This window comes from Ovis canadensis, chromosome 16 (genome assembly GCF_042477335.2).
Source record: "Ovis canadensis isolate MfBH-ARS-UI-01 breed Bighorn chromosome 16, ARS-UI_OviCan_v2, whole genome shotgun sequence".
NCBI classification, from domain to species: domain Eukaryota; kingdom Metazoa; phylum Chordata; class Mammalia; order Artiodactyla; family Bovidae; genus Ovis; species Ovis canadensis.
In genome coordinates this window covers 75371241-75386116 of record NC_091260.1, presented here as the reverse complement: position 1 = coordinate 75386116, position 14876 = coordinate 75371241, and the positions used below count along the sequence as shown (strand labels likewise).

Genomic DNA, 14876 nt, shown 5'->3' with positions numbered 1-14876 from the left:
GTGATGATAGTGGCAAACCCCCTTCCAGCTCAAAGAACCAGCAACACCAGTTGCTTACTGCGGGCTCTACGTTAGGTAATCATTATAAGCAACGTCTGCTACATTTGTTAGAAGTCACCCCATGGCTTCTCTGTCACAAAGGCAACCACATTAGAATAAGTGGTAACCTCAAATTATTTTTAATTCATAAAAAATGGTAGAGGAGATACACATTTTCATAACTTAGTTACTGTTGGCAATGCAATGTTTTGGCATCTCTCAAAAATGTCCAAGTCACCCACAGGGGGTTAACTGCTGGCCTGGAGAAAAGAGAAAGTGAGGTTCCTGAAACATCCATCCATGATCATGAGAACTGCTGTCGGAGCTTATTAAAAATGAGTCCCAGGCTATGATCATAGAGATTTCGGGCCTGGAAATCGGTACTGATTGCAGGGGCTTGGAGAGTGGGAAGTCATGGTGTCAGGCAGACAGGCTGTGGGGACAGAACAGGCATGCCAGCGGTGATGCTGGCACTTTAAATCTGGGCTCAGGGCACCACCAGGCGTGTTCAGGGCACCCAGTATGATGACTAGTAAGCGGTGGGTGTTCAGGAATGTTTGTTCACCCCTTCTGGGGATACAAGAATGCAGAGAATGCCTCAATTCTCAGGTCAGGCCATAAGAATGTAAAGCACAGGAAACGATGTGACTGGACGGCTGTTGCTATGTCCACTGGTGAGTCACTCTACAGAGTGCGCAATAAAGGAAGGCTGTGAGACGGGGTCAGCCAACAAACATGATCTCACCATAACATCCGGTAGCACAGACTCCTTTAAAACCACTGTATCAAAACGTCTGGCTCACTGGAACATAGCTGTCACCATCTTGGCCCTTGGGAACAGTGTCATATCCTGAGGATGGTCTCCAGCGAGAAGGTACCTGGGTATTTACCCCAGCATTTCAAGCACCTGAACCTCACTGCTTCATGGCAGACATCCCACAAGCATTTGCTTAATGAATGAATGGACGAATTAGACCCAGAGCCTACAGAGCTGCTTCAGTCTCCAGGACTAAGAGTGGGGGTGGGCAGGAAGTTCATGGTCTGAATTTCCTAATTTGATTAGACTTGGCCTGGTTATAGCCAAGGCGAGGCAGAAGAGGGTGCCAGGCTGTTCTCATGGGTGCCCAATGGCCCTTTCTCTCCTCTGCTTCATATCCAGGTTTCTTTCTTGTCTTTGCCTGGCCACCTAGGTCAACTTTAGCCCCAGCACCAGACATAGAGGCAGAGCCTTCTTCAGCTTTCTGCACCAGCATCCTTGGGGTGTCAGGTCTCCTCTTAATAATAAATCCCTTTCCCCATGTGATTCATTCTTCTCACTCTTCTCTGGTCAACCCCAGCTGACACACCCCGTGAAGCTATCTAAATGTTGGCAAGATGGCAGCAATGTTTACGATTCTACCTTCCCAAGGAACAGACAAGATGTATGAATGCATGATACCCTAATTAACCTTTTGCTGGGAATTTTTTCTTGTGACTCAATATAAGTTCACCCACTGTGAACTCTGGAAGCCAAGGACTGCCAGACTTGGCCTCATTTGACTCACTAAATCCAAGGAGATCTTCATTTACTCATCTCCTCTCTGATGCTATGGTTGGCAGAATGATGGTCACCCAAAATAGCCACATCCTAATTCTCAGAACCCATGAATATGGTACCTTACATGGTAAAAGGGACTTAGAGGCTGTGATTCATTTAAGGATCTTGAGGAGAGTCTCTGGGACTATCCAGGTGGGCTCAGTCTAATCACTTGGGTCTTTCAGAGGACCATTCCTGGCAGCAGTCATGAGCAATCTGATGATGGAAAATCCGATAGAGACACCATGTCCCTAGCTTTTAAGACAGTGGAAGTGGGTCACAATCAAGGGATGTGGCCAGCCACTAGAGGCTGGAAAAGGCAAGGTCTGTCCCCCTTAAAGTCTCCAGGAAGGAACACAGCCCTCTGGACACTTTGACCTTAGCCATGTAAAAGCCCAGTGAGACGTGTTGGGCTTCTTACCTCCAGAACCAGAGGATAATAAATTTTCATTAATGTGTTGGAGCAGCAACAGGTAATCAATATGAACTTCACTGAGCGGTCTGCCATGGTCTTGGTATTCTGGTCCTCAGTGCATAACCGTGTCTAGGATAACTGCTCTCGTGGGCTTAGGGTAGCTTTTTCCCTAAAGGTGATGGGTACACGCTAGGGTTCACATCCCTAAACAGGAAGGTGAGTGGGAGCTGATGCTGAAATAAGGCATCTCCTGAGGCCCTGAAAGTATGTCACCAGTTCCAGTGCGAGGCAACCCCTGCTGATGAAGAAACCAAACCCCAGAGAACTCTTCCGGCAGGGCTGCAAATTACTTAAGAGGAAGAAAAAATCCAACTAGTCTGACTCAAAATAAAAAAGTTGAGGAGGATGGTTTTTACACTTTAGTTAACTAAAGAATTGTGGACTTTGAACTTTAACACACAATGGCAAGAGATATCGATTTTTAGACTTTAATTCCTTTGAACTTTAATGTCTTTGGACTTCAACATGAAAGTGGACTTCAACTTTGATTTTTAATTTCTCCTTGGGAATTTGGTATTTGGTGGGGATTATATTAAAATTCAAAGCATCTCTACATTGTTGGCATTTCATTCCTGGAATGCCCCTGTTCATTTTTATCTTTCGAGTGTTGTTTAATATTACTGCTAACCCTCAGATGTGCTATGTTGGATAATATGGCTGGACATTATTTGGGATAAGAAATAAATCTGGGATTTATTTTATATCATGGGAAGACAGTGACCCTGGATTTGATTTAAATAACATGCTTTTCTGATCCATTTCAGTACCTCTTAGTATAATTTATAAAGTGCTCACCAGGAGTCCCAAGTGATCCCCAGAAAACCCCATGAAGATGGAGGAAAGGCTATCTTGTAAAAATGTTTGACTCCTGCTTTAGGGGCTTCTCAGTAAAAAAATCTGCTTGCAATGTAGGAGACTGGATTCAATACCTCAATCGGGAAGATTCCCCTGGAGAAAAGGGAAAGGCTGCCCACTCCAGTATTCTTTCTTGCCTGGAAAATTCCATGGACATAGGAGGTTGGCAGGGTATAGTCCAAGGAGTTGCAAAGAGTCAGACATGACTGAATGACTAACACTTTCACTTTCCTTCTTTGGAGAGATGGGCCATGTTTCCAGCTGATCATACAAATAAAATAAGAGGAAAACAATAAGCTGGAGGATGTTAGTGGGGGAAAGTGCTTCTCCTCTGTTCCAGTGTCTCCTTCCAGAAAGGGTTTTTACCCTCCAGGGTTGGTTAAGATTACACCCCAGAAATCTTTTGAAATAGTTAAGTTCCTTGGCTAGCAGATACAGAGTAATTAATGCTGCACCTCGGCTTCTATAGGCAGTAGAGATAATGTTTAGTACTATTTACGCTTTGCCTACCAAGCTGTTCAAAACTCATGCAGGGAAGATGTTATTTATTAGGGACATAAAGAAATAAAGAAGAGAGTAGGAGGAGTCTTTCAGCAGATGAGATATTTCATCTCATTTCTTTGAGCTACAGAATAGATGGAGCTGAGTTGGCTGATGACACTGATGAGGAAGCCAACACAGTGCAGGACCTGGACACAAGAAGACTCCATCCTGAGGACCCAGTGAGGTGGCCGACTGCCCTTGCAGAATTTGAGACCCCTCCCTCCAGGCAGAAGAACAAACAAGACAAACAAACAACACAAGAAAAACATTCTCCAAAGAGATTAACTGCACTGGGGGAGAAGTAAAAAGCTAATGTGGATATTTGACCCTCAGAGAAAAACTCCCCTCATCAAGATACTTGAGGATCCCACATATTACAACTCAACTCCTACCTGCTCACCTGAAGTCGAGCTCACAGTTCACAAACTTCACCAACGTCCTCAGCGCTCAGACAAACTCTCTATTCCTTCTTCTTAAAAATAAGCAGAGAACTGAGAGTTCGTGAGTAGCAGTGAAAGTCGCTCAGTTGTGTCCAACTCTTTCCAACCCCATGGACTATACAGTCCATGGTATTCTCCAGGCCAGAATACTGGAGTGGGCAGCCTTTCCCTTTTCCAGGGGGATCTTCCCAACCCAGGGGTTACCATATCCTTAAAGTAAGTCTGCAAAATCAATGAGGAAGGCTCCCATACAAACAGAAAAAAAAACTTGACACCACAGCAAAGTGAGATGACTCGTAATAAAGAGAAAACAAACCTTAGTTTTAAATAATATCCTTAGAGAAATTCAGTAACAGTCTACATTCATAAAACAAAAACACAAAAAGTTCTTAGAACTAAAATACTACTACCACTGATATCTCTTTAGACCCCTGCAAGAAGAAAAAATCAAAAATAAAACCTCATAGATAGGTTGAGGGAAATGGTAGATGCTGGAGAAAGCTCTCAGCATGCTTGATAAAAAGACAAAGGGCTGCAAATTATTGAAGAGGGAGGAAAAATCCAATTAGTCTGACTCAAAATAATTCCAGAAAGAGAAGAAAAACATGAATGAATTTTTTGAAAAATAACAAGACAATTTTCTGGCACTTAAGGTCATCACTCTTTAAACTGGAAGTGTCCAATACCAAAGAATGTTTTGAAAGAGGCAACACCTAGATATATCACAGACTTTTACAGTATCAAGGATAGAATTAGATTACAGAAAATATTCTTGAGAAAAATAATTTTCTATCTGTCCATATCAAGTAAACATCAATCATGTATGAGGATTTAGTACTGATATTTTCATGATTTCATCTCCTGAACACAAGTTTTTAAGGAACTTGTACTTGAGCGCTCAGTCATGTCTGACTCTTTGCAACCCCCTGGACTGTAGCCCACCAGGCTCCTCTGTCCATGGAATTCTCCAGGCAAGAATACTGGAGTGTGTTGCCATTTCCTCCTCCATAGGATCTTCCTGACCCAGGGATCAAACGGTATCTTCTATGTCTCAGGCATTGCAGGCAGATCCTTTACTACTGAGTCATTGGGGAAGACTTTATGGAACTCAAAGGACAGTAAACCAATAGAGAGGAGGTTATTGGATCTAGTGAATAGAAGTTCCAACCCAAGACAGCTATATAGCAGAACTAGAGAGCAATTATCCAAATCTACCCAAAAGACAAAGATTCTGATAGGGAGATCCTTAGAAAAGCAAGGAATTAATAATGACTGAAATCATGGACAAAGCTCAGTTGGTGGGCATTGCCACTGATGGATGATCCATCCACATATGATGCTAGACAAGTACTTCATTGACAAGGATCATCACTTTGAACCCATGGGGAAAGAAATGTGATTGCAGGTACCACATTGGTTGCTCATAAGGCAAAGGCTGATCTCTGGCTTTCAACTTTTTGAATCAAGCGATAGAAAACTTTGGAAGACTGGCTACATTTATAGAATAGAGTGTAACTATATTCAGTCTTGGCAATAAAGTCAAGTATGGGCTTCCCAGGTAGTGCTAGTAGTAAAGAACCCTCCTGACAGTGCAGGAGATATAAGAGACAGGCGTTTGATCCCTGGGCTGGAAAGATCCCCTGGAGAAGGAAATGGCAACCCACTTCAGTATTCTTGCCTGAAGAATTCAATGGACAGAAGAGCCTGGTGGGCTACCGTCCACAGGGTCACAAAGAGTCACACAGGACTGAAGCAAATTAGGACAGACGGGAAAGATGATGACAAAGGCTGTGAAAAAGAAGGGTGAAGACAAAGGAATACTAATAGCCTCATCTTACAAACAGAGTGATAAGAGGTAGTGTCTGTGTTAGATTGGGAGAAACAGAGGTTTGCTTTTGAAGTTACTGAGTGAAGCTGGAGAGGAACCAAGGATAATGATGTCACCATGTTAGGAAGAAGGAGAAAAAGCCATGAGTGATGAAAAAGGAAAAAAGTCTCCTTCCATTATGATAGAAAGTCAGTATAAAAAGCCTATAATAATTTGTTTAGATTGAGACAAGCATATTATCTAAAGACACAGGATAACCACAAGGAGGCTAAAAAATAGTGCAAAAGGAAGCAAAAATTAAGGCTGAATGCTTCTGAGGGAACAGGAGGAAGACAGATGAGGTTGAGGACTGTTGCTTTCATTATAAGCATTTTTATATTATTTTATTTTTTGACCATATCTATTACTTCAATTTAAAAATTAAAATACAATGCATTTGCTCAATTACCCTTGCCACATCTAATTCTTTACAAGTAGTTGTTTTAAGAAGATGGCTCAGGGTTTATTTCTCTGGTGGTTCAGTGGCTAAGACTCCATGCTCCCAATGCAGGGGGCCTGGGTTTGATCCCTGGTCAGAGAAACAGATCCTAGAACTAAGTGTTTGCATGCTGCAACTAAAGATTCCCCATGCAGCAACAAAGATGGAAGATCCTGTGTGCTGAAACTATGACTCAGCACAGCCAAGTAAATAAATAAATATATATATTTTTTTTAATGAAAAGGAGATTCATTAAGAAATCAGGGCAATAGAGTCTTATTTATTTAAAACACAGCAATACTTTTAAGTAAGCCTACATGGTCCTGTATTAATTTACATTGCTTTATCTACCTGACCTACAAGTATCTGCTCATATTCGTGAACAGATGAAGAGCCTTGGGGTGGGTCTGCATTAGTTTCCTGGGGCTGCCATCACAAAGCAGCATAGACTGAGTGGTTTAAACAACAGAAACTTATTGACTAATGATCTCAGAGGCTAGAAGTCCAAGATCAAGGTGTCAGCAGCGTTGGTTTCTTCGGAGGCTCTGGGGGAGAATCTGGTTCATGCCTCTCTCTTGGCTTCTGGTGGTTTGCTGGCCATCTCTGGTGTTCCTTGGCTCATAGAAGTATCACCCCAGGCTCTGCTTTCATCTTCATGAGGCATTCTCCCTGTGTGTGTCTATGTCCAAGTTTCCTTCTTCCATAAAGACATCAGCTGCATCGGATTAGGGGCCCATCTTACTTTAGCATCCTAACATAACTAATTACATCTGAGTCACAATTTGAGGGTCTACGGGTTAGGACCTCAACATATAAATTTTGAGGGCATATAACTCAACTTTGGAGCCCTTTGGAGACTGACTGAATTAAACCAACTGACCTAATGCTAGTAAGTAAATAGTTAAACTGAAGCCTGTCACCTTAATTAAAAGGAAAGACTACTTGGGCTACATGAAGCATAAAATGAAAAAATACACTCTGCTCTTGGAGAAGTAGAACTCTTAAGGACACTTGCTTTCGTCTGAAATAAAACTTATTTATTTTTATGGTTTAATAAAGACTGCTTTATTATGATTTGTAAAGCATTCTGAAATCTTTAGTTGGGCCTTTCAAAATTTAGGTTGATTATTCCCATCTTTAGAGAGAGAAAAATTGTATTAGTCAAGCCCAAAGGACATGCAGCACTCTAATAAAGTTTATTTGCTTTGGAACATTTCAAGTAACGGCTAGCATATATCCGCTTCAACTGGCTTTAAATGAATTCTGATCATCATCTCATAGTAATTATTGCACAGGAAGAAAATTATTTATTGCAAGGTCTAACAAGCAGTGGTAAAATATATTCTGCTGTGAAGACATACTGTAGTACAAACAGGCAGCTGTTTTTTTTTTTTTTTAAACATGCATGGTTATGGGTTGAATGTAAATGCATGTAACTACCTCAATTTTTAACATTTTATTATTGTTCAAACAGTTTCCAAAGGAATACTCAGTAAATAATTTAAAGCTCTGCAAGATCATTTTTTTTCCTTCTATCTTTCATTGTTTATAATTTGGTGCTCTCAATCCTTCTGGATATAGACCCTAAGTCTGGTTTACAAACATGTTTTATTTACTTATTTATTTTTTAATCACTAAAATTGTTCCTTCAAATATTTGTTTACAAAACATCCTAGTTTGTAAATATATAGAGAGGAATTCAAAGCATATGTCACCCTCGCTTCCCTTTTTTTCAATACACATCTGTTTTCACCAAGTCACTAACAGGCAGGAAGGAAAATACAACAGAAAAAACTCTGTGTGCTAGAGGGGCCTGGAATGTCCTTGCTTCTTGCTGAACAATTAGGTGGGCTGAAGGATTACAAAAGAAGTGACGGGAATACCAGACCACCTGACCTGCCTCTTGAGAAACCTACCTATATGCAGGTCAGGAAGCAACAGTTAGAACTGGACATGGAACAACAGACTGGTTCCAAATAGGAAAAGGAGTACGTCAAAGCTGTATATTGTCACCCTGCTTATTTAACTTCTATGCAGAGTACATCATGAGAAACTCTGGGCTGGAGGAAGCACAAGCTGGAATCAAGGTTGCTGGGAGAAATATTAATAACCTCACATAAGCAGATGACACCACCCTTATGGCAGAAAGTGAAGAGGAGTTAAAAAGCCTCTTGATGAAAGTGAAAGAGGAGAGTGAAAAAGTTGGCTTAGAGCTCAACATTCAGAAAATGAAGATCATGGCATCCGGTCCCATCACTTCATGGGAAATAGATGGGGAAACAGTGGAAACAGTGTCAGACTTTATATTTTGGGGCTCCAAAATCACTGCAGATGGTGACTGCAGCCATGAAATTAAAAGACGCTTACTCCTTTGAAGGAAAGCTATGACCAACCTAGATAGCATATTCAAAAGCAGAGACATTACTTTGTCAACAAATGTCCATCTAGTCAAGGCTATGGTTTTTCCAGTGGTCATGTATGGATGTGAGTGTTGGACTGTGAAGAAAGCTGAGCGCCAAAGAATTGATGCTTTTGAACTGTGGTATTGGAGAAGACTCTTGAGAGTCCCTTGGACTGCAAGGAGATCCAATCAGTCCATTCTAAAGGAGATCAGTCTTGGGTGTTCACTGGAAGAACTGATGCTAAAGCTGAAACTCCAATACTTTGGCCACCTCATGTGAAGAGTTGACTCACTGGAAAAGACTGAGAGTTGACTCATTGGAAAAGATGCTGGGAGGGATTGGGGGCAGGAGGAAAAGGGGACGACAGAGGATGAGATGGCTGGGTGGCATCAACAACTGGATGGACATGAGTTTCAGTGAATTCTGGGAGTTGGTGATGGACAGGGAGGCCTGGCGTGCTGTAATTCAGGGGGTGCAGAGTCAGACATGACTGAGTGACTGAACTGAACTGAACTGAACGGGCACAGTTGTTACATTTGAATCAGGGTTTGTTTTTTTTGTTTTTTTTTTTATTCATGCATGAGTGTCTAGGGGGCTCCCAGGCTGTTTGGTGGTAAAGAATCTGCCAGCTAATGCAGAAGGTGTAAGAGACATGGGTTCAATCCCTGGGTCAGGAAGATATCCTGGAGGAGGAAATGGCAATCCACTCCAGTATTCCTGCCTAGAAAATTTCATGGACTGAGGAGCCTGGAGGGTTACAGTCCAGTTGGGGTCACAAAGAGTTGGGCATGACTGAGGATGCATGGACACACACACAGACACACACACAGACACACACACACAGACACACACACACAAGTATCTAACCTCATTCCAAAAAGGTTTTGTGGAGGGTCCTTGTGACGATGGAAGTGAAACGATCCTTTTTACTTATTACTCTCTACTCCACTCTTCCAGCCATCATCTCTTTTTCTGCTTGTCTAGTTAAGTTTCTAAAACATCAACACATTTGCCAGGAACATCTCTTTTAAAGATCAGCAGCTAGCGATGCCAGAGTGTGACAACTGACAACAGGGCCCCCATCCATCACAAAGGCTACCAGCAGAAGCTGTGCGTGGTGGGTCAGCTGACTGCCAAGCCTGTGTATGCAGATATCCAAGGCTTGCCACACACCCAACACCCCCAGAAATCCACATGCATTTAAGAAATGAGTGAGGAATGAGTGAAGGGCCTGGACTCACCCAGAAAAGCTTGTTGGAGTGAAAAGCTCATCAAACTTGGGCAAAGACTGACCCTGAACAGGACCCTGTAGGGCTTTTGGGCACAGATGTGTTTCTGTGTCTTCCATTCCTTGTTTGTAGGGAACAGACTCCAGCCTCCATGACCTTCCTGAGTCTGGAAGGGCAGATTCAAACAATTGCTAATCAGGGAAGGGAGGGCATGCAGAGACAAGGGAGGGGAAGCCAAGAAAGAATAGTGCAGCCTTGGGGCAGGGTCCTCCTTCCACCTCAAGGGATGTACATAACAATATCTTCTGAGCTCTTTAGAGGACTAGTCAGTCAGTTCAGTTGCTCAGTAGTGTCTGACTCTTTGCAACCCCATGAACTGCAGCACGCCAGGTCTCCCTGTCCATCACCAACTCCTGGAGTTTACTCAAACTCATGTCCATTGAGTCGGTGATGCCATCCAACCATCTCATCCTCTGTCTTCCCCTTCTCCTCCTGCCTTCAATCTTTCCCAGCATCAGGGTCTTTTCAAACAAGTCCTTTCTTTGCATCAGGTGGCCAAAGTATTGGAGTTTCAGCTTCAACATCATTCCTTCCAATGACACCCAGGACTGTTAGGATGGACTGGCTGGATCTCCCTGCAGTCCAAGGAATGCTCAAGAGTCTTCTCCAACACCACAGTTCAAAAGCACCAATTCTTCTGCGCTCAGCATTTTTTATAGTCCAACTCTCACATCCAAGCATGACTGTTGGAAAAACCATATCCTTGACTAGAGAGACCTTTGTTGGCAAATTAATGGCTCTGCTTTTTAACATGCTGTCTAGGACATAGCTATTCTTCCAAGCAACAAGCATCTTTTAATTTCATGGCTGCCATCACCATCTGCAGTGATTTTGGAGCACCCCCCAAAAGAGTCTGTCACTGTTTCCCCATCTATTTGCCGTGAAGAAATAAAACCCCAATAAATGAAAGATGTCAGCATTCTTTATTCCAGAGAAGACCACCTGAACCCAATTAAAGGAATCAGAGAAGGTCATCAAGAGAATACCTGTCTCTAAAGAAGTGCACACACCCAAATCTTAATAGCAACTTTGCCCTTGAACCTATGCTGTAAAACTCATGGAATCCTCCCAGGTTAGGACACAGAGTTTTTGAGGGTAGGAGCCATCTTTGTCCCCCTTTGCCTGGCAAACCTATAATTCTATTCTTTTCTATCTCACCCAAAACTCTGTGTCTGATATTCTATTCAACAACTGTGCACAGAGGCTGGGTCCAAGACTCAGAAGGCAGAGAATAACACATAAGAGAAATGGAGGGTTGGGTGACCCTGAAGTTAAATCGGATTCTTGTTGTTCAGTCACTAAGTTGTGTCCGACTCTTTGCAACCCCATGGACTGCAGCACAACAGGCTTCCCTGTCCTTCACTATCTCCTCAGGTTTGCTCAATCGCATGTCTGTAGAGTCAGTGATGCTATCTAACTATGTCATCCTCTGTCACTCCCTTCTCCTCCTGCCCTCGATCTTTCCCAGCATCGGGGTCTTTTCCAATGAGTCAGCTCTCTGCATTTGGCCTACTAAAATCCTGGATTTGCATAGCTCTGCAGGAGCCAACAGAACCCTAGCTTTCACAGCTCTCTTTGGCAGTTGACCATGGCTGGTGCTGAAGATGAACACAAGTCTCTAAGCCTCTTGGAGCTGAATTTATTTGCCTTATTTGACTTTTGCTTCAGGCAGTGGAGTTAGCTTTGGCCTGATCTGCTCTGTCTAAATAGAGCTCAAGGAGTCTTGCAGGCTTCCAGGCGCGCTCACGTGTCAGCCAGTGTGGACATTTAGAAAGGCTTTGTTACTACAGACTGGGTGCAGCGGCAATTTCTTCCATGTGGGATGCTTTCCTAGATGTTTTTCTCAAGTGGTAGCTTGGCCAAGTGCTTCTTGTTTTTCAGTAGTATCCACCACAGCAACTCCAGAAACCAGAAGCTTCAGCAAGTCCAGATATTTCTACAACACATTTTTCATTGAAAAAGGTGAAACTCAAACCTGAAGTTCAGCCAGGTACAATAAGGCCCTGCCTCTGGAAAGATGTGAGTGCGTGCTAAGTCGCTTCAGTCGTGTCTGACTCTGTGTGACCCCATGGACTGTATGTAGCCCGTGAGGCTCCTCTGTCCATGGGATTCTCCAGACAAGAATACTGCAGTGGGTTGCCTTCCCTTCTCCAAGGGATCTTCCTGACCCAGGGATTGAACGCGCATCTCTTATGTCTCCTGTACTGACAGGCGGGTTCTTGAACCGTAGCACCATCTGGGAAGCTCACCTCTGGGAAGACAGAAACATCTATTTTAGAAGCAACCACTGTCATCCTGAATCCATTTGGCTCTGATGCTTGGACAGTGTCATGGAGAATACAGCATTTTTTCTAGGAGACAGTCTGGACCACCAACTCATGTTGCTGAAGAAATAGTGGGTTATGATATGACAGTGGGTGCAAACTTCTGTTCTACTCAAAAAAGGGGCAGAATAAGGCATCTGTTCTCTCTGTGTAAAACATGCACCATCTTTCTTACAGCCAAAGCATCACCAGGAAGGGAAACGTGCTGACAATCTCAAGAATATCTCTGCCCTTGATGTTTCCAAATGGGGCTCACATAGAAATTCTGGATGTTGCTCAGAGGCACACAGTGGGTGGCATCCAGCATCTTCAAAAGCAGTGTTGAAGACTCGGGAGGAGCCAGCCGTCACGTCCCTTATGGCAGCTTCAAGCATCCCAGGGAGCACAGGGTGTGCTGTGGTGGACGGCCCAGGGGACCCACCAGCTGCATCTCCTTTCTGACTGAAGCCATCAGTCAGTTCCCCATTCTCCGTGGAGCTGAGTTTCTTTGGCAATGAGTGAAACCACCACAGACAGTGCTTCTAGATAAGGCATTTGTGTTGCAGCAAATTCAAATGTTAGTAAAATCCAATTCTTTTCAAATCATGAACTGAAAGTGCAGGTACACAGGAGGGTGCTCCTTTGGTGTGTTGGCCTCATACATCCATTGGTCTTCCCAGGTGGTGCTAGTGGTAAAAAACCTGCCTGCCAGGCCAGGAGATGTAAGGGACGCAGGTTCGATCCTTGGGTCAGGAAGATCCCCTGGAGGAGGGCATGGCAACCCACTCCAGTATTCTTGTCTGGAGAATCCCACGGACAGAGGAGCCTGGTGGGCTACAGTCTATAGGGTTGCAAAGAGTCGGACACATGACTGAAGCAACTTAGCAGCAACATACATCCATTAGCTTGGTCTTAAGGCCCAGAGGCATCCACACTGAGTTCTTTCTCTTACAGGCATTTCCAGTTGAAACACAATTCATGACAATAGGGCAGGTGGGACTTCCCTGGTGGTCCAGGGGCTAAGACTCTGCCCTCCCACTGCAGCGGATGCAAGTTCAATCTGTGGTCAGGGAACTAGATCCCACATGCTGCAACTAAAGATACCCATGCCACAAGAAAGACCTGGCACACCAGCCAGATAAATAAATATTCTTTTAAAAAAGAAACAAAGACAAGTGTTAATAATTATAATGGCAGGTTGTAGTTGCAGTTTTTAACTCATCCCAAACCATCCTACATATCATAATATGTGCATAATATGTGCAACAGGAGTTAGTCCCTCCCTGACCCTGTCACCCCGTGCTAGTTCAGTGTGAAAGATTACTATCATAACACAACAACCCTTCGCAACATCTTTTTCCCTACAAAGATGATCTTCCACTTAGAGAAAGAAAAAAACAAAAGAAAAGGAAAAGAAAAATCACAAGGAAAAAAATCTGAGAGTCTAGTTCTGATTTAGCTAAGAACATAAAGGAGATGTGCCCATGATCGGAAAGGATGCTAAATTAAAGACAATATGCTGAAGCTGGGAGTCCTGACCCAAGAATGAACAAATATTTAGGACTCTAGCTTCAGTAATGTATTTTCTTTTCTTTTTTTTCAGGGAAATTTTAGCGTGGAGACAGAAAGTCAGTGGAATTGTGGTACTTAAAAGATCTTTTTTTTAGAATCAGTCTTGCAATCCTCTTGACAAATACTTGCTTCAAGGAGTAAAAATGTGTGCATATGTGCAACAGGAGTTTGTCCTTCCCCAACCACGTCACCCATGTTAGTTCAGCGTGAAACACTGCTATCATAACATGACAACACTTCACAACACGTTTTTTCTTCCCACACAGACAATCTACCACCTAGAGAAAGAAAAATCCAAAGAAAAGGAAACGAAATATGAGCAAAAATGAAATATCCCAAAGAACAGCAATAGCAATATGTATACTGGATATATAACATATATACGTTACATACCGGGTAGGCCAAAAAGTTTGTTCAAGTTTTTCTGTAACATCTTACAGAATATACATAAAACTCAATATCGAAAAACCTGGAAGAACTTTTTGGCCAACTCAGTATAATGAGAAGAGTGATTAGAAATTCCATACTGGGGTTACCAACAACCTTAGACCCCTCAACAAGTAAAACTTCACATTAAAAAAGTGAGAGGCAATAGTAAATGACTAATGCTTCCTACGTCCATACATATTCCATGAAGGTATGTGTTAAAGGCTTTACATAATCTCATGGATTAATCCTATGACTTTATAAGGTAATATAGTTATCACAATTATGTTCATTTCTTGAAACTCAAAAGTCCTGTGCTCATGGATAAGGCTTTCTCTCATGATCACTTTAGAAAGAAAACTGCTTAACCTGTAATATTATATAAATTGGGGGCTTCAATATTTTATTCAAGAAATTAACTGTTCAGGACAATAATCTCTCTGCTGCTAAGCACAGTATTATATACCTTATTACCAATAACTCAAACCCTTGGCCTTTCACCACTTATGATTAAAGTCATTCTAATGATGACTCAGGGTATTTTAAGATGTCAATTTTTAACCAAGTGACAAAGATTGAAAGGCAGTCAAAAATCTTAGGAGGGCCATGTTTATCGGATGCTAATTATTTAACATGATGCATCTACCAGC

At 42.6% G+C, this 14876-nt stretch overlaps 1 protein-coding gene across 1 annotated transcript in view; it reads right to left on the bottom strand.

The window, feature by feature from the left end:
- Positions 1-14876, bottom strand: part of CTNND2 (catenin delta 2) — a 1126037-nt gene that overhangs the window by 246934 nt on the left and 864227 nt on the right. The window lies entirely within an intron of this gene.